The 18,467-nt window shown below is 43.7% G+C and overlaps 1 protein-coding gene across 1 annotated transcript in view; it reads left to right on the forward strand.

Moving 5' to 3' along the window:
* Positions 1 to 972: 972 nt before the first annotated feature.
* The window catches only part of LOC138247446 (chemerin-like receptor 1), a 66,751-nt gene continuing 49,256 nt past the window's right edge, over positions 973 to 18,467 (forward strand). Inside the window, exon 1 of the mRNA XM_069202072.1 lies at positions 973 to 1,091. The gene's annotated coding sequence lies outside the window, so the exon portion shown is untranslated. The remainder of the gene's footprint in view (positions 1,092 to 18,467) is intronic.

The following is an 18,467-nucleotide window of genomic DNA, read 5'->3' on the forward strand; positions in this document are numbered from 1 at the left end:
ACAGGCTTCCGAGGAATTAGGTGCCAGGCGGACAGCTTTTGTTCTATCAGTTAAAAAGGAGCTGACCCAGCAGAGAGCGGGTTCTTCAATGCCAGTCTGGTGCACACACCTCATGGGGTAGAAGACTATGTCAAATGCTGAGGAGAGGACCAGGAGAGTGAGGGCTGGAGTGTCTCCTCTATCATGCAGGTGTCTTCTGTAGCGACAATGAGTGCTGTTTCTGTACTGTGGTTGAGTCTGAAGGTTTTCATTGATTAGTTTCTCTAAGACCTTTGCTCTGTATGGTAGGAGGGAGATGAGCCTGTAGTTGGAAAGCGTGGCTGGGTCAGTGGATGCTTTCTTGAGAATGGGCATGAGGGTGGCATAGATGCATATAGATATGGATATAAAAAAGAGCAGGAAGCTGCAATTGGCAGGTGTGCCTGTCACAGTGGCAGGCAATTAACAGCAGATACTTCCTGGGCAGAGGGCTTCACACTGTAAACACACAGAGCAAACAGTAAGGCTTCATTAGTAGCATTTTGTCTATGACTGACTAAAATTACTATTTACTAACATGCTAACAGTCATCTTTCCAATACATTTATATGGATAAAGTATTGGCAGACATTGGTCTGCGAGGGGGCAGCGAGTCAGTGAAGTCAGGCCCATCATGTTACCAAGTAGCATCATGTGCCATCACCTGTCACTGGCATGAGTCTACCAAAATTAAGTCAACACGTCTGTCAGGCTGCATGTTGTTCACTAGGTGTATTAATTTTATTTGTAACTCCCACAATACAAACCAGATGGTGTCTGGGCGCTACCCTGCTACTCTGCAGTTTGCGTGTGGCCTGTATTGTGCCAGAGTTCACTGCAGCCAGTGGAGAGCGCGAGGGACCGTGAGATTCGGGGAGATTTCGTACTTCCCTGGAAAACCACAGACTCTTTCTTGCAAGACTTCCGCACTCTCGTGAGACCTTCATTTTTCTTCTCAGATGAGCTCTTACTAAGATTGGCAGAGCGCACGAGCCTTCTAAGAGAGGAGGTTTAGGTGGTCTGTAGAGGACACGGCACCGCCTGTACTCATTCGCCTGCGTCCTCCATTTCAGGTAAGTCATTAAAACGTATTACTTGCACAGTAGAGCCCAACCGTGGTCTGTCATGAAGTCACATTTCTTCAGAATCAAAAGAACGTCCCTCCCCGTTGCCTACTTCGACGATAACGTTTTAAAGTAAGCATATCCCCATTCCAGAGGCTTATTAAATGCAGATTTTCTTTTTAAAGCAAAAACAACACGTTTAATTTATGTTTGTGCAAATTGTTCATTCTTCCGGGACAGATGGATAGCGCTGCGTAAATTCTGCACTGTGTGATCCTGCAACGTTTGTGTACTTCGGGAGATTTTCCACAGACTTTTCTGCAAAAACTGTTTGGGTTTCACAATACCTGGTAAACAGTGTTTTTCAAAAACGTCTTTTTCCAAAAAAATTGTGGGGGGGACAGAAGGTAGATCATGGGGTTCAGGCAGGAGATCATGGGGTCCCAGGGGGTGTCTGGGTAATGCAGGCAAGGTCTGCACAGAGGGCACAGGAGGCACAGAAATGAACCGTTTGTATCTCTGTGAGTGCAAGTTATTATCTGCAAGTATGGATGAATTGGCAACAATATAGGGCACACCTGAAGAGTCATGGAGTGGTGTACCTTATAGGGGTGTTGAGAGACGCTAAGAAATCTTGTGCATGAAGTGGGAACTTACAGCTTTTAAATGCACTAATACATTACATTTCAGATATTTAGTAGAAAAGGTAAAAAATTACCCAGATTCACACCATTTTTAGTCATGCTTGTATAGGATTCTAACAGAGATCCCTCGTCATCAGCGTAAACAACATACCTCTTCTCCAAGACGATCATATTCTTGAACATTTGGATGGGATGTGACTCCATTGACACATAGGGCGGCCTAGAGGCTGAAGCCTCTTATTAGAGAAATCAGGCAGATAAAATATGTACCGCTGAGACAGACAATAGAGGATCTGCCATTCACAGGCCTGAAATTGGAAAATCCTCCAACAGAGCTATCAGTTGTTAGCCTGAGTGATATGCCCTCAGACATGGAAAAACACAGAGGAGGTTTAAATGAGGTTTACAACGGAAAATGATAATGTCGAGAGCCCATATTTTCTTCATCCATCCAACAAAAGGTAGAAAGAATGAAAGGCATAACCTACCCACCAAAGATCTTTCCGTTATGCTACACACATCTTACCAATTTCACCTTTAAAACAGCAGATCGATATCTCAAACCTTAGAAGCTCGTGCGTCACACAGGAGATTTACCTTGAGCTGACAGAGAACTTTAGGTTTCAGGTTCAGATGGCAGTGCTATTTCTCACATTACATATAACTTACTGCTATCTGCTTTAAACAACTGTAGATGCATAGCTCCTGTGCCAACAACCTTGTCACAGACATCAGATCTATGTCTCAGGTATCCAATAAATTACATGGATAGTCCTGAACCATCTATCTGACCATACATCATACACAAGCTCAGGCCTCGGGCAGAAGGGCTATTTCGCTGGCTCAGCTGTGACCAACATGTCCATCCCTCAGGATAGAGAGGCCTGGCTGTCTAAGACCTTAGGCAGGAGGCCTGTGCCTCAGATTATTCAGACCAACAAGCTTTGGACAGCAGAAGTGTCCATTGGTAGATTCGAAACCCACAGATCTCACACATCATAGCTGTTAGAAATGGGGTTTTTGGTTGGCAGTCAGGTTACCCTCTGTCCAAGCAAGAACCCTCACTCTAGCCAGGGTAAGTCACACACAATCCAAAATGAGCCTGTGCCCACCCTCTGGTAGCTTGGCACGAGCAGTCAGGCTTAACTTAGAAGGCAATGTGTAAAGCATTTGTGCAATAAACCATACAATACCATAATATAACACCACAAAAATACACCACACAGTGTTTAGAAAAATATATAATATTTATCTGGGTATTTGCAGGTCAAAACGATCAAAAATGCAATATGAATTTGTAAAGATATCACTGAAAAGTGATATAAAGTGTCTTGAGTCTTTAAAAAAGCAAACAAAGTCTCTTTCAAGCACAAAGTACCTGGTTTCTGGTGGAAAATCTCCGCAAAGGGCCGCAGAAGAAGAGATACGTGGAAAAATGGTGTGTTCGTCGATTTCTCCCAGGCACACACAGACTTGCGTCGTTATTTTTCACGCGGGGGAGTCGTGCGTCGTTTTCCGGCGTACGGACAGTCTCTTTCTGTGGATCGCGGGGATTACCAGATGTCCCGGGTCTGTGCGTGGATTCTCCTGCTTGTTTTCTGGCTGCGCGTCGTTCCGTGGGGCTGTGCGTCGAAATTTCGCTTTCACGGCAGGCGTCACGTCGATTTCTCCTTGGAAGTCGGGCGGCGTTGTCCTTGCGAGGCCGTGCGTCGAAGTTCTGGTCGTCCCAAAGGCGTCGTGTTGATCAGCGTCGGTGTGCAGCGTTTTTCTCGCCACGGAACAAGCTGTGCGTCGAAAATTTCGGCGCACGAAGCGTCCAAGTGAAAAAGAGAAGTCTTTTTGGTCCTGAGACTTCAGGGAACAGGAGGCAAGCTCTATCCAAGCCCTTGGAGAGCACTTATACAGCCAGACAAGAGTTCAGCAAGGCAGCAGGCCAACAGCAAGGCAGCAGTCCTTTGTAGAAAGCAGACACGTGAGTCCTTTGAGCAGCAAGGCTGTTCTTCTTGGCAGGATGTAGTTTCTTGTTCAGGTTTCTTCTCCAGCAAGTGTCTGATGAGGTAGGGCAGAGGCCCTGTTTTATACTAAGTTGTGCCTTTGAAGTGGGGGTGACTTCAAAGAGTGTCTAAGAAATGCACCAAGCCCCCTTTCAGTTCAATCCTGTCTGCCAGAGTCCCAGTAGGGTGTGTGGCAGTCCTTTGTGTGAGGGCAGGCCCTCCACCCTCCCAGCCCAGGAAGACCCATTCAAAATGCAGATGTATGCAAGTGAGGCTGAGTACCCTGTGTTTGGGGTGTGTCTGAGTGAATGCACAGGGAGCTGTCAACTAAACCTAGCCAGACGTGGGTTGAAGGGCACAGAAAGATTTAAGGGCAAAGAAATGCTCACTTTCTAAAAGTGGCATTTCTAGAATAGTAATATTAAATCCGACTTCACCAGTCAGCAGGATTTTGTATTACCATTCTGGCCATACTAAATATGACCTTTCTGCTCCTTTCAGATCAGCAGCTGCCACTTCAACAGTGTATGAGGGCAGCCCCAATGTTAGCCTATGAAGGGAGCAGGCCTCACAGTAGTGTAAAAACGAATTTAGGAGTTTTACACTACCAGGACATATAAGTACACAGGTACATGTCCTGCCTTTTACCCAGACAGCACCCTGCTCTAGGGGTTACCTAGGGCACACCTTAGGGGTGACTTATATGTAGAAAAAGGGGAGTTCTAGGCTTGGCAAGTACTTTTAAATGCCAAGTCGAAGTGGCAGTGAAACTGCACACACAGGCCTTGCAGTGGCAGGCCTGAGACAAGGTTAAGGGGCTACTGAAGTGGGTGGCACAGCCAGTGCTGCAGGCCCACTAGTAGCATTTAATCTACAGGCCCTAGGCACACAAAGTGCACTCTACTAGGAACTTATAAGTAAATTAAATAGCCAATCATGGATAAACCAATCAATAGTACAATTTACACAGAGAGCATATGCACTATAGCACTGGTTAGCAGTGGTAAAGTGCCCAGAGGTCAAAAGCCAACAACAACAGGTCAGAAAAAATTAGGAGGAAGGAGGCAAAAAGTTTGGGGATGTCCCTGTCAAAAAGCCAGGTCCAACAATAGCCACTTATATTACACAGATCTAAAAGGCGTGTGTTACTCAGTAGCTCTTTGTCTTGAGTCAAACTTCTCTTGCAGGTTACATGAAAAGTGTAAAACTGATATACATAAAGCATACTGGCTCTGGCCTCACAAACCAGATCTACCCTTCAGGTAACACCGATCATACATGATTTGGTTAGACAGCAAGGGGTCTCTCAGCCTTTACATACAATAGACCCAATTTAAAAAGGTAAACCTAAGACCAAGTTTAGACCTAAAGTCTAAGTTTAGACCTTAAGTCTAAGTTTGACTCCAGGTCTAAAGTTAGGTCTAAAGGTAGACTTAAAGTCTAGCTTTAGACTTGAAGTCTAAGTTTAGACCTGAAGTTAGACTTCAGGTCTAAACTTAGACTTCAGGTCTAAGTTTACCTTTGTGAATCGGGACCTATAGCCTCATGTAGCAGTGTTACCTCTGAAGCTACACACACCAATTAATGAAGGTGAATTAAGGGTAATACTTTAGACATCCTTGCACTACTTGTATACAAAATATTTTATGTAAAGTACCTCCAAAAAAGCGCTACGTAAAAAACATTTTTTTCTCTAGCGCTGAGTCATTCTCGTGGCTATGAAACTGTAACACATTTATTTCCTGCAATGGCAAATCATTTTTCACACCAACTACAATACCCTTCTTACCCCTTCCTTTATATATTGTGTTTATGCAGTTATTTATAAAGCACCACACTTACAAGAGAAGAGAATGTATGGGCAGATGAGGTACAGTATGGCAAAAAGGAGCATTCGAAAGAGATCACCATGTAGATGTGCGCATTCGTGGAGATGGCCGACAAAATATTACCACCAGTTTTCTTACAAAAGTGGACGAACTCTGTGTAGGAGGCTGACTTTTCTCTCTTAGATAGTGGAGATGTACTGTCCACTCACGACCACTCTCTAGTTGTGAAAAGTGTCAGAGACTTAATTAGGGGGTTACTGGTTGCAAATCATACCACTCTTGCATTAGTACCAGGGTTAGTGATGAGGTATTCAGATATCAGAAAGAAGGGGAAAAAAGTGAGTGAAATGGAGAGGAGAGCTACAGATGTGAGCACAAATACACCAAATGCGTGAGAGATTGCGTGTAGAGGTTTAGGGCCCTTGCCCTAGTCTAAAGTGGAGACAAATTTGCTGTTTGAAAATAATGCAACCAATTAAAGGATACAAAGTGACCATGAATACTGAAATTCCTAGAGTGTAGGATTTGTGTGTGCATCTTGTTTGTTATGAGTGGGTTTCGTGGTTCATGGAGGAGTGGGTTTAGGGCTAGAAAGGGCTTTTTTACTGTTGAGGGACGGTTGGAGTTTATGGGTCAAGGCTGAGTGAAGCTTAAGTGTGCTGAGGGATTTTTAAGGGCCAGGGATGGATGGTATTTAGCGGTTATGGGTAGGTGAGTGACGTATAGTATTCAGGAGTGATTAGGGGATCAGTGAATTAAAAGCACCCAAAGTATTTGTTTGACACTGTAAAAGACAGAAATCTGAAACACTGTCCCCTTAAGTACAGCACAGAAATAATTATCTCTGACAAAAATGTTTCTGAAAGTAAGACATACAACCATTGCAATACCTTAGAAATAAGTATGCAAAAGCTAATTTAAAAAAGGAATTCTACTTATTGGTTTAGAATTTCCTCCTGCAAATTTCCATTAAACAAAAAAATGGCTTCTCAGTAATGGCGTTCCATGAAATCATTATTCTATGAAATCACATACAGCCACCACACACAGCTTACAAGTTCTTGTCTCAGTTTGTCTCTCAATCTACATAGGATATGCCAGGCGTTTTAGAGGCAACAGAGCTACTCTCCACATTGAGGTTGCAAATTTAGGCCTCCGAGAGAAGCACTGTCTCACAGCTCAGACTGCCAGATCTAAGAGACAAGACAATATGAGACCTCAAAGACAGAGCTGTGTCTTTGTTTACACTGCTAGAATTACATACCCGAAGGATGGTTTGTTCAAAACTGTGTTTAGGAATTTCAGTATTCCATGGTCACTTTGGATCCTTCAATTGTTTGCATTATTTTCAAATCTTTTGAGGTAGAAAATGTGTCTCCACTTACGCTCAATCTCTCATACATTTGGTGTAATTGTGTCCACATCTGTAGCGCTCCTCTTTATTTCACTCACTTTTTTCCTACCACTCTGTGACTGCTGAAGAATGAGGCTGAAAGGCTGAGTTCAGGATGAATGGCTAAGTTCATCACACCGGAATGTGATTCTGTGGTCCACGGGTCTCAGCACTGAGAACATGCATCGAGCAGTGCAATTATAAGATCTAACTAATAAGACAAGATGATAAAACAGCTGCTGTCCAAGTCACCAGCAGGTTGGAGTGTATCATCAGTAAAGCCCCATAGCATTTTGAAACAAGTAGTTCTAGCATCTTTTATTTGGTTCTCAATTGTTACTCAGAACTAAAATGACTTTTTACATGAAAGGAAATTACCTGATTGATATTTTATTTGATCACGGGAAGCACACACTTGAAAACATGTGTGCTGTTTTGTTTACCTGTTATCATACTCTGTGCCCATGTCTTTGAAGCCTGGCGGCTCTCTGACCGGTGGTCTGCAGCATTGGCTGTTCCCTTGATGGCAACCATTTTTGGGTATTTTACAATTTAAATTGTTCTGCAGTGGTTTTGCCGATCCATCTTGATAACCACTCATTGGGAACACATAACAATATAGTAAATGGAAGATGACTGGAGACTGCACTAGAGGACATTACCTTGTAATGTGACCCACACATCTCTCTTCTCTCATTCCACTCAGAGATGTTTTAAGGTATGGACAAAGTGGGCTGTGACCCAGGGCCACCACCTCTCTAGGGACCCCATCATTAAATTTTCAGGACGGTTCAGGACAGTGGTATTACATAGAACTGATGGGGTCCCCTCCACAACACAATGATCTCATAGTTCTCCTATATCTCATAAATATTCAAAGGAAGAGGGTTGTCAATGATCAGACCATAGTTGCCGATGGTGTCAATAAGTGAAAATGGATAATAAATTTAGAGTTGCTCTGAGCAGAGGGCAAAAAAAATTATGTTGGCACGGGGCCCCAAAATCCTTAAGATGCCCCTGATCCCAATCCTCTTTTCCCCACGTAGGTAGTGCTTACCCTTGCATTGGCCTTACGGGTGGTGTTAGAAATTTAATTGGGAAAGAGGAGCCTGTCATGGATCTGTGTCACCCCTAAGGAAAAACACCAGGTCAGTGCTGTAGGTTCTGATAATCAGAAACTACAATTTAAACTTTGTACTATATGCCAGGAGTATTCTAAGCTATTTGCCAATTCCAACTATGAATAACTACCTTCACTTTTGTTGCAATGTTTTCTGAGGTCTGAGATAATTTGGACCTGACTGGTTAATAAACTGTACACATTAGGGCCCATATTTATACTTTTTTAGCACCGCATTTGTGTCATTTTTTGACGCAAAAGCGGCGCAAACTTACAAAATATAATTGTATTTTGTAAGTTTATGCTGATTTTTGCGTAAAAAAATGCCACAAATGCGACGCTAAAAATGTATAAATATGGGCCTAGATATCACAGGTTCTCTTAAGAATATTTGTAAAAATATATGCATAGATGAGAATCCTTTGTATTCTTCTTGGGAAAACAAGTGCAAAATCCTCAACAGATGACACCTAAAACGTTTTCAGATATAAGTTTAAAAACTTACACTGGACATGGCCTGGGAATGGATCTGTTAAAACACATCTCTGCTTAGCTCCAGGCATTGACTCCAACACAGACAATTACTGCTCTTCACCATCAAAATTCACTGATAGATGTGAGATGCAGAGCAGGAAATAAGCCCCTGTTCTCTTTTACCTCAGAGATCTACTCAAAATGGTGCTCTCAGATGGCTGTGACGCAGGCGGCACAAAAACCGAAAGGGGACAACGTGTTTGAACCATGACACCCTGAGACAGGAGTGACCCACTGATATGAGTGGGCCCATGCTAGCAGCTGGGACATTAGTGTGCAATCTCCACGTGGTAAGTGACTGTAAGTCTAACACCAAAAGAGATACAGAGGCAAATCCATCACGCATCCTCCTAATCAAGCCACAAAAACACAAATGGCACAATGGAAATTGGGGAAATGATCTTGTTGATCACTCCATCTAAACCCTATGATCTGCTAGTAGACCAGTCTTATTAACCCCCTAGCTGCTAGGCCTCCCCCCGTGCTGAGCACTTTTTTTGGCTATTTGGGGTAGTTTGCGCTTAGGCCTTCATAACTTTTTGTTCACATAAGCTATCCACGCCAAATTTGCATCCTTTTTTCCAACATCCTAGAGATTCTAAAGGTACCCAGAATTTGTGGGTTCCCCTGGAGGAGGCCAAGAAATTAGCCAAAATACAGCTAAAATTTTGTTTTTTTCTGAAAAATTGCAAAAAAGGGCGGCTGAAGAAAGCATGTGTTTTTTTATCTGAAAATTGCATCAACAAAGAGTTTATGGGGCTAAAATCACCATCTTCCGAGCTTTCAGGAACAGGCAGACGTGAATCAGAAAAACACATTTTTCAACACAATTTTGGTATTTTACTGGGACATACACCATTTTTACTATTTTTTGTGCTTTCAGCCTCCATCCAGTTAGTGCCAGAAATAGGTGTGAAACCAATGCTAGATTCTGGACAGCAAAACATTTCTACAAAGTAGACAAAATTCTGAATTCAGCAAAGAGTAATTTGTGTAGATCCTTCAAGGTTTCCTACAGAAAGTAACAGCTAAAATAAAAATATATTGAAATTGAGGTTAACAAAAGAGCCATTTCCAGCCACGTTTTCTTCTAAAACTTTTTCCAGCTATAACGGATTTTTTAAAGCAATATACTATTACCTCTGCTGGACTCTTCAGATTGCGGGATATGTAGGGCTTGTAGGTTCATCAAGAACCCTAGGTACCCAGAGCCAATCAATGAGCTGCGTCTTGCAATGGGTTTTCATTATATACCGGATATACAGCAATTCATTTGGTGAAATATAAAGACTGAAAAATAAGTCTCAAGGAAACATTTATGCTTCCAAAATGGGCATAATATAAGGTGTTGAGAAGCAGTGGTTCTTGGCACATCTCTGAATTCCCGGGTCCCCATAGTAGCATGTGAATTATAGGGCATTTCTCAAATAGACTTCTTTTTTACACACTGTCTTACATTTGGAAGGAAAAAATGTAGAGACAGACAAGGGGCAATAACACTTGTTCTGCTATTCTGTGTTCTCCCAATATAAATGGTACCTCACTTGTGTGGGTAGACCTACTGCCCGCGACAGGAAACGCAACATGGACACATCACATTTTTACATTGAAATCTGACGTGTTTTTTGGAAAGTGCCGAGCTGTGGTCTTTGGCCTCTAGCTCAGCCGGCACCTAGGAAAACCCACCAAACCTGTGCATTTTTATAAACTAGACACCTAGGGAAATCCAGGATGGGGTGACTTGTGGGGCTCTCACCAGGCTCTGTTACCCAGAATCCTGTGCAAACCTCAAAATTTGGCTAACAAAACACTTTTGCCTCAGATTTTGGTGCTGCAAAGTTCTGTAATCTGAGAGGAGCCACAAACTTCCTTCTTCCCAGCATTTCCCCAAGTTTCTCGATAAAAATGGTACCTCACCTGTGTGGATAGGCCTAGTTCCCGCGATAGAAAATGCCCCAAAACACAACGTGGGCACATCACATTTTTCCAAAGAAAACTAACCTGTTTTTTGCAAAGTGCCTAGCTGTGGTCTTTGACCTCTAACTCAGCTCGCACCTAGGGAAACCCAGCAAACCTATACATTTTTTAAAACTAGACATCTAGGTAAATTCAGAATGGGGTGACTTGTGGGGCTTTCACCAGGTTCTATTTGGCAAATAAAAATACTTTTTTCCTCACATTTCAGTGATGAAAAGTTCTGGAATCTGAGAGGAGTCACAAATTTCCTTCCACCCAGCATTCCTCCAAGTCTCTCGATAAAAATTGTACCTAACTTGTGGTGGTAGACCTGGTGCCCGTGTCAGGAATAGATCACACAATGGTCAATGTTGGTCCTTACATGAGGGCAACTGTTGACGCTGGGGTGATCCATTCCTGACGCAGGCACTAGGTACAGGCACTCAAGCAGGTAGGGTTTGTATCAGGACAGGTGGGGAAACACTGGCTGGTAGGAATTTTGTGGATCCCAGCATATTCCTGTAGTTTGTGTGACAGAACTGCAAGAAAAAATAGAGTTTTTATTCAACATTTCAGCTTTGCAGGGTATTCTGGGTAAGAAAACTTTGGGAAATCCACACAAGTCACACCTCTGTGGACTCCCCTGGATGTCTAGTTTCCAGAAATGTCTGGGTTTGGTAGGTTTCACTATATGTCCACCGAGCCCAGAACCAAAAACGCAGGTGCCTGCCTTACAAAATCAGGTTGTTTTGTGCTAGATAATTTTGATGTCTCCACAATACGATTTGGGCAGTGGAATTTGGGGCTGAACTAAATTGGGGAGCTCCCAAGAGATCACTCTCTCTGTGCTTGCCGCCGCATGCACTTGGTCTCTGGGTTGGGATAACCCGCTAGCATCCTGCTGCACAGATTGTGCTTGCGAAGGGACAGCAGGACTGTCCTCATCACCTCCCTCATGATCACTGGAAGAGGGGTTATCGAATGGAACTCCTCCGACTGAAAAATCACTTCCAGAGACTGCACCATTGTCCTATCCCTCAGATGCCTTCTCAGTAGCTGCTGTCTCGGTCTCTGATCCTACATTAGAGCTGTCCTCTCTAACCCGAATTAGGGTTTGAGCAGCAGTCATTCAACGAGATGCCATCTCTACTACTGGCTAAGCTGTCGCCCCAAAACACTAGCCTACGTAGACAGTCACAAAATTTCTCATGTGTGATAGCTGCAACAGTAGAGGTCACCTTACCTTCGCTTTATCTCTCAATCAACATGTTCTCTCAAGACACTCAAAAAAACAAAAAAGACACCCTATTACTTCACCTTGTCACATACCAATCATCATAGTCTTTAGCGCCTCTAGTGCCCAGTCCAACAATCATTATTGGTTCTCCCACTCCCATTACCTCCTCCTCCGACTCCCTCACTACCACCCAGGAAAAGTGGATTTCATCTCTCCATAACCCCCTCGCACATACAGTTCATTTGTATTATTGCGCAGGTTACTAATTTACTCAGCTATTCACATATAATACAGTTTTGATCCTTCCAGTATGCATATAAACCTTCTGTGCTACTTTATGTCATCAAAACTGCCACTAGACAAAAGTCAGATCCTTTTCTAGCAGAAAGATAATCACAAGAGTTACTTGACTTTTTTATTTCTGCCTAAAAGCTACAGTTGAAACATGTTAGTTGAAGTATGTGCATTGCTTTGAAGACGCAAGCTGCAACTGCAAGAGAAGCGGTGGCGAATATATGTATATATACATATATTCGCCACCGCTTCTCTTGCAATTAGCACAGACCCTAATGAGTGTCCATGAGACCTAATAAAAAAAGCATAAACTTATGAAGCAAGATTTATATCACTTTATGGTACACCTGGAAAGCTGCTACAGGTAGAGATTTCTGGTCATACTAATGGGAATGTCATATGACATGTCCCACGGGGTCCTATTGTCTATTTCCACACATCAGAGAACACACCAGTGTGTAGTAAGGGATCTTTATTCATAAAATCCTGATGGATACTTGTGACCTGTTTTGAAGCATGAGCAGAAACATGTTGACTCTGTAATGGATGAAAGGGGGATTGTACCCATCATAATCCAACCTATTGTTTTAACAATACCTGAGATACCTACTAATAAAGGCATTGCCTCTAGGTTTACCCCAAGCTATTTTTGGAATTACATGGATACCATCATTATCCATTGATAAGCTTTATTAAAAACTCTCTCTCAAGTGCGGTTGAGTATACCCTGGTAGTATCAGATTACCAGGGTACGCTGATGAGGTGGCATGACACAACATATGGGTGAGGCTTCCTCATTAAACCTCTTCAGGGCGGGCGTCGGCCTACCTCCCTGGTGCGGGTCACGACCAGTGGCCGACACCAGGGAGAGGGTTAAAAAATCCTCTCATGACTCACACTGGAGGATTTTTTTATTAATTAAAAAAAAAACGGGAGACATGTGTCTCCGCCCACCCCTCTACCCGCCCCTTTGTGACAACACGCTGCGACGCACGCTGATGTCACTATCCATTTTCCCCACCAGTGGGTAAAACAGGCCCAAACAGGCCTTCCCAACGTTCAGGAAGGCCTCGTTTGAAAGGGAAGATTCTCCCCTTTCAAGCGGGGCCTTCCTGGATGGGTTTCCTGGCCCTCGATCGCAGCACAGCTGCGATCAAGAACCAGGAAACCCCCACCTCAACACCAGGGATTTCACTTGGGGGCGTCGCCCTCCACAGAAAACCGGCCCGCCACCAGGGGCAATTTTTTGGGGGAAAGGTAGGTTTACCCCTGGGTGGTCGTGCTATATCGCACCTCCCAGGGATGTAAAAAGTGAAAAAAAATAAAATAATAATAATAATGAAATTGACAGGGGGTTGCCCGTGAGCAGGGTGATCCCCTGTGGGTGCAATCATTTTTGTAAACAGCTGAATGGTTTCCCTGGGGGCCACTACGGCCCCCAAGGAAACCATACAGCTGTTAAAAAAAAAGATATATATATATATATATATATATACTGTACAGATAGATATATCCATATATAGCTCATGTATATATATAGATATGTTTATAGATAGATATATAAAGTGTTCGCTTTTTTTAACACATGTTTGGTTTCCCTGGGGGCTGCGATCGGTCCCCAGGAAAACCACACCTACGTGTGTTTGGTTTCCCTGGGGGCTGCAATCGGCCCCCAGGAAAACCACACCTACATATAAAAGTGATCTCTTTACATGATCTCTTTACACTTCAACATGTCAGTTGAAGTATGTGCATTTCTTTGAAGACGCAAGCTGCAACTGCAAGAGAAGCGGTGGCGAATATATGTATATATATTACATACATATATTCGCCACCGCTTCTCTTGCAGTTGCAGCTTGCGTCTTCAAAGAAATGCACATACTTCAAATGACATGTTTCAACTGTAGCTTTTAGGCAGCAATAAAAAAGTCAAGTAACTCTTTTGATTATCTTTCTGCTAGAAAAGGATCTGACTTTTGTCTAGTGGCAGTTTTGATGACATAAAGTAGCACAGAAGGTTTATATGCATACTGGAAGGATCAAAACTGTATTATATGTGAATAGCTGAGTAAATTAGTAAACTGCGCAATAATACAAATGAACTGTATGTGCGAGGGGGTTATGGAGAGATGAAATACACTTTTCCTGGGTGGTAGTGAGGGAGTCGGAGGGGAAGGTAATGGGAGTGGGAGAACCAATAATTTGATTGTTGGACTGGGCACTAGAGGCGATAAAGACTATGACGATTGGTATGTGACAAGGTGAAGTAATAGTGTGTCTTTTTTGTTTTTTTGAGTGTCTTGAAAGAACATGTTGATTGAGAGATAAAGTGAAGGTAAGGTGACCTCTACTGTTGCAGCTATCACACATGAGCAATTTTGTGACTGTCTACGTAGGCTAGTGTTTTGGGGCGACGGCTTAGCCAGTAGTAGAGATGGCATCTCGTTGAATGACTGCTGCTCAAGCCCTAATTCGGTTTAGAGAGGACAGCTCTGATGTAGGATCAGAGACCGAGACAGCAGCTACTGAGACAGCATCTGAGGGATAGGACAATGGTGCAGTCTCTGGGAGTGATTTTTCAGTCGGAGGATTTCCATTCGATAACTCCTCTTCCAATCATGGCAAAGTATCCTGGGAGTGTACATGATTCCTTCATCTTCCACCACAGTACCATCAATCAGCACTTCCAGGATGGATGATATGACAATGGCCTTCTTGTCGGTAAGTCCTGAAACCTAGTAATATACAAAAACCCTGACACAATGGGATACACACCTATGGACAAATGACGGCTGCCAATAACAATAGATGCCACTCTAGAGCCACAAGGGACCAATTCAAAATCACACAGTGACAATGACATGGCCTTAACTGGCAGTACAACTTGGAAGATTAACCATTCAATATCACATAAGGCCACATAGTCAATCACACACCTTTCCAAGCAATATGTACTTTGTATGGGGTGTGCAATGTGTGTTGCTGCAGGGCAAACACCATGAGACACATAGCATGATGACGCTGACTCAAATGAAGGTGCCATGGAATTTTTGAGGCAGTACCAACATGTCACATCACTCCTGGGATGACATTGCCAGCTAGCAATATGGAAGTGGACTGTGCTATGAAAACATGTTGATGTGACACTAATGCAAAGTGCATACTGCTACACATACTGAAAGAGACAATTCCCCATCTACATAACAGATGTACAGGGAGATGGACCTTCCTACACAAATACATCCACCTCCACAACCAAGTTAGCCAGCTCACCTGGAGCAAGTTCAGTAGTGTAGGTGCACGGTTGCACATGAGCCAACTGGCAGAGGGAACCAAAACTGGTTTGCATAGAACTAGTCACACATGGGACAATTGTGCATCGTCAATACTGAACACCTCAGTGCTGCCAACTTATGGAGATGTGTTGTGCATTGTCACCCAGCCAAATCAAAGGGCCTCGCTGTTGCATTTCATCTGCAATTACATATGTTGAATTGGATGGAATGTCCAGGCCATGTAGTGCAACCATGTTACCACCACAGTGGAATCTATTGTGTGTGTGGAAGTATCATGTCACCTCCAGTGAATGCACATGAAAACATCTTGCCCACCACATAACGCATGGGAGATACACACTGAACTGCGAGTTTTAAAATATACCAGAGATATAAGGTCAATTAGCCAAACACATGTTTTTCAGGTCAAACAACCCAATGCAGAAAGTATGCCTAGGATCCCACACAATACCACAAACACATATGAGTCACAGACGACACAAGATAACAACTGCCATGCAAAATAACGCTCCTAGTGCAAGCTCCAACAAAAAAAAAACTATTTTCTCTTTCAGCTGATCAGGGTTACAGGATCCAGACATGGATCATGACCCCATTCCCCATGACCCCATTCCCCAACCCAAGCACAGCAGCAGAGCGTGCCTATAATGAGGCACATCAGAGGACATGCAAAATAGTTGAACAGACTTTTGACATCCTCAATTCCAGGTTCAGGTGCCTGGACATCACCAGAGTCAGCCTCCTATATTTCCCAGAAATGGTCTGCCAGATCATTTTGACCTGTGCCATCCTGCGCAACATTTGTGTTAGGAGGAACATTCCCCTTTATGAACCTGAACAACAACTGCCTGAGGAGGAGGAGGAGGAGGAGGATGCTGTTTGGGAAAATCAGGGGGGAACATTTTAACACAGCTGTAGGAATGCGTTGCAGACAACATACAGTACTACATTTTTTCCAACAATAGTCACTATCACCACTTTGTTTTGATATGGAATTAAACAGCTCACTTTGTCACTCAATCATACTTTGGGTAATTATTTCTGCATGACATGATCTCTAGGAATCAGAGTATTACCTCACGGAGCATTGCAGAAAGGCAACTTTTCCTACCTCTGATGCCACATCACATTTGATGGGTATGAATGTACAGCAAACATCACACACAGTTTGTACGAAAAACATCTTGTCTATTTCACATGTGAAGGGCAAACTCATAGGACCACAGCTATGACACCATCAATCACAAGGTAAGAAAGTGCACCATACATGAGGCAGTGGATGTGAAATAGCATTGGTATCAGGAATGTATGACCAGACCCTTGACATCAGTAAGTGTGACATCAGCAATCTCTGCAAGGAGTATGTGTAACAAGAAGTGCATCAAACCTGAAAATGGATAGCACGAGTGGCCCAGGTATGACAAGCAATGCTCACAAGACATGCCCTGTGCAATCCATCCCAGGTAATAAGTCCTGCCACTGCCATGCTTTAAGTCTCTGCCCACCCTTCTCTAGGGCACGCTGTAAATGGACTATCTGTACCCTGGGAATCAGCATCTACACTCACCCAGACTCCCATTCTGACACCTCTGTGCTTCCCCTTTCAGTATGGCATGCCATAGGTCTACTTCAGCTACCTGCATGGACTTCAGGTCCCATAATGCCCTGCCAGGTAGTCAGTAAGACCTGTAATCTGCTGTCCATTGCTTCCCATGGGAAAAGTCAGGTTGGTCCCTTATACTGGATTCTCAACTCCAGGACTTGTGAGAGACTGAAGCTGCACACACCTGTGAGCACTCTCATGTAGCTCAGCCATTTGACTCTGCCTTGCCCTTGCTGCTGCCTGGAACTGCTTAGAAGCTGCTATTGTCACGACTCACGTGCTGCTGGCGCCTGGAAACCGCAGATCTAGTGGCGTAAGTCTTGAGGGTTCGGCTTTGGCCCAGAAAAGGGCGACTCTTTCTAGTAGCCACGGTGCTGCAGGCAGTGGAAACGCCAAGAACAGACCGTGCCCTTTAGAATTAGTGCCAGAGGGAAAAAACCCCAATAAAGGGGAAAAAACCTCAAAAAAATGGATTCCTGAAACGAAAACAAAACCAGGAATCAAACAGGAACAAAATGCAGGTAAATGCAAAATTGAAAAGATTCAGAACCGAAGGCTAAGAATCAGGAGCGAAGACACAATCTGAGCAGAAAGTGATGCAGCGCAAGGAAAGGGAGAAAACAGAGCCCTTATATACCAAGAAACAGGAAGTGACCAACAGGAAGTAAAAAGACACCATTTTAGATAGGGAAAAAGTACATAGGATAGAATAGAACAGGAACCATAGAAAATAGGGACCAAGGAATGCTGGGAAGAAAAAGGTAACATGGGAAGGGGGAAAGACATAAAGAAAGGACAGAAAATGCCTCGAAAAAGTAAAGAAGAAAAAGAAGAAGAAGAAAGAAAAAGAAACAGGTAAGGAGGGGTCAGGGGAGAACAGGGACACAACAGAAGGCAGAGTGAGGCCCAAAATAATATCTGGGGCCTCGCGCTGTACAAAGAAGACTCGGGGCGCGCCGCGTCCTGAGAACGCGCTGCGCGGCGCGAGCCGAATGCTCGGCTCGCGCCGCACCACGCGGCGCAACAGTAGGTCCCCCCCCCGAAGGTCTAGGTTTGAAGGGAAACAAACGATGAAAACGAGAAATCAAAAGAGGGGCGTGAACAGAAGAAGCATCTTCCCAAGAGCATTCACTAAGAGGATAACCCTTCCAGTGAATCAAATACTGAAGACGCCGGTGAAAAAGGCGAGAGTCACAAATTTCTTGAACCTCATATTCAGGGACATCATTCACCAACACAGGAGGAGGACAAGGAAACTGACGAGAGAAAGGATCAGGGACATAAGGTTTGAGTTGGGATACATGAAAGACCGGATGAATTTTCCAAGTATGAGGCAAGCGAAGACGAACAGTGACAGGATTGAGCAACTGAAGAATACGAAAAGGCCCATAATAGCGAGGCGTGAACTTATTCAGAGAAAGACGAGAGGGCAAGAATTTGGAAGAAAGCCAGACTTTATCCTGAGGGTGATAATCAGGAGTGGGT

Source organism: Pleurodeles waltl, chromosome 7, assembly GCF_031143425.1.
Source record: "Pleurodeles waltl isolate 20211129_DDA chromosome 7, aPleWal1.hap1.20221129, whole genome shotgun sequence".
NCBI lineage: Eukaryota > Metazoa > Chordata > Amphibia > Caudata > Salamandridae > Pleurodeles > Pleurodeles waltl.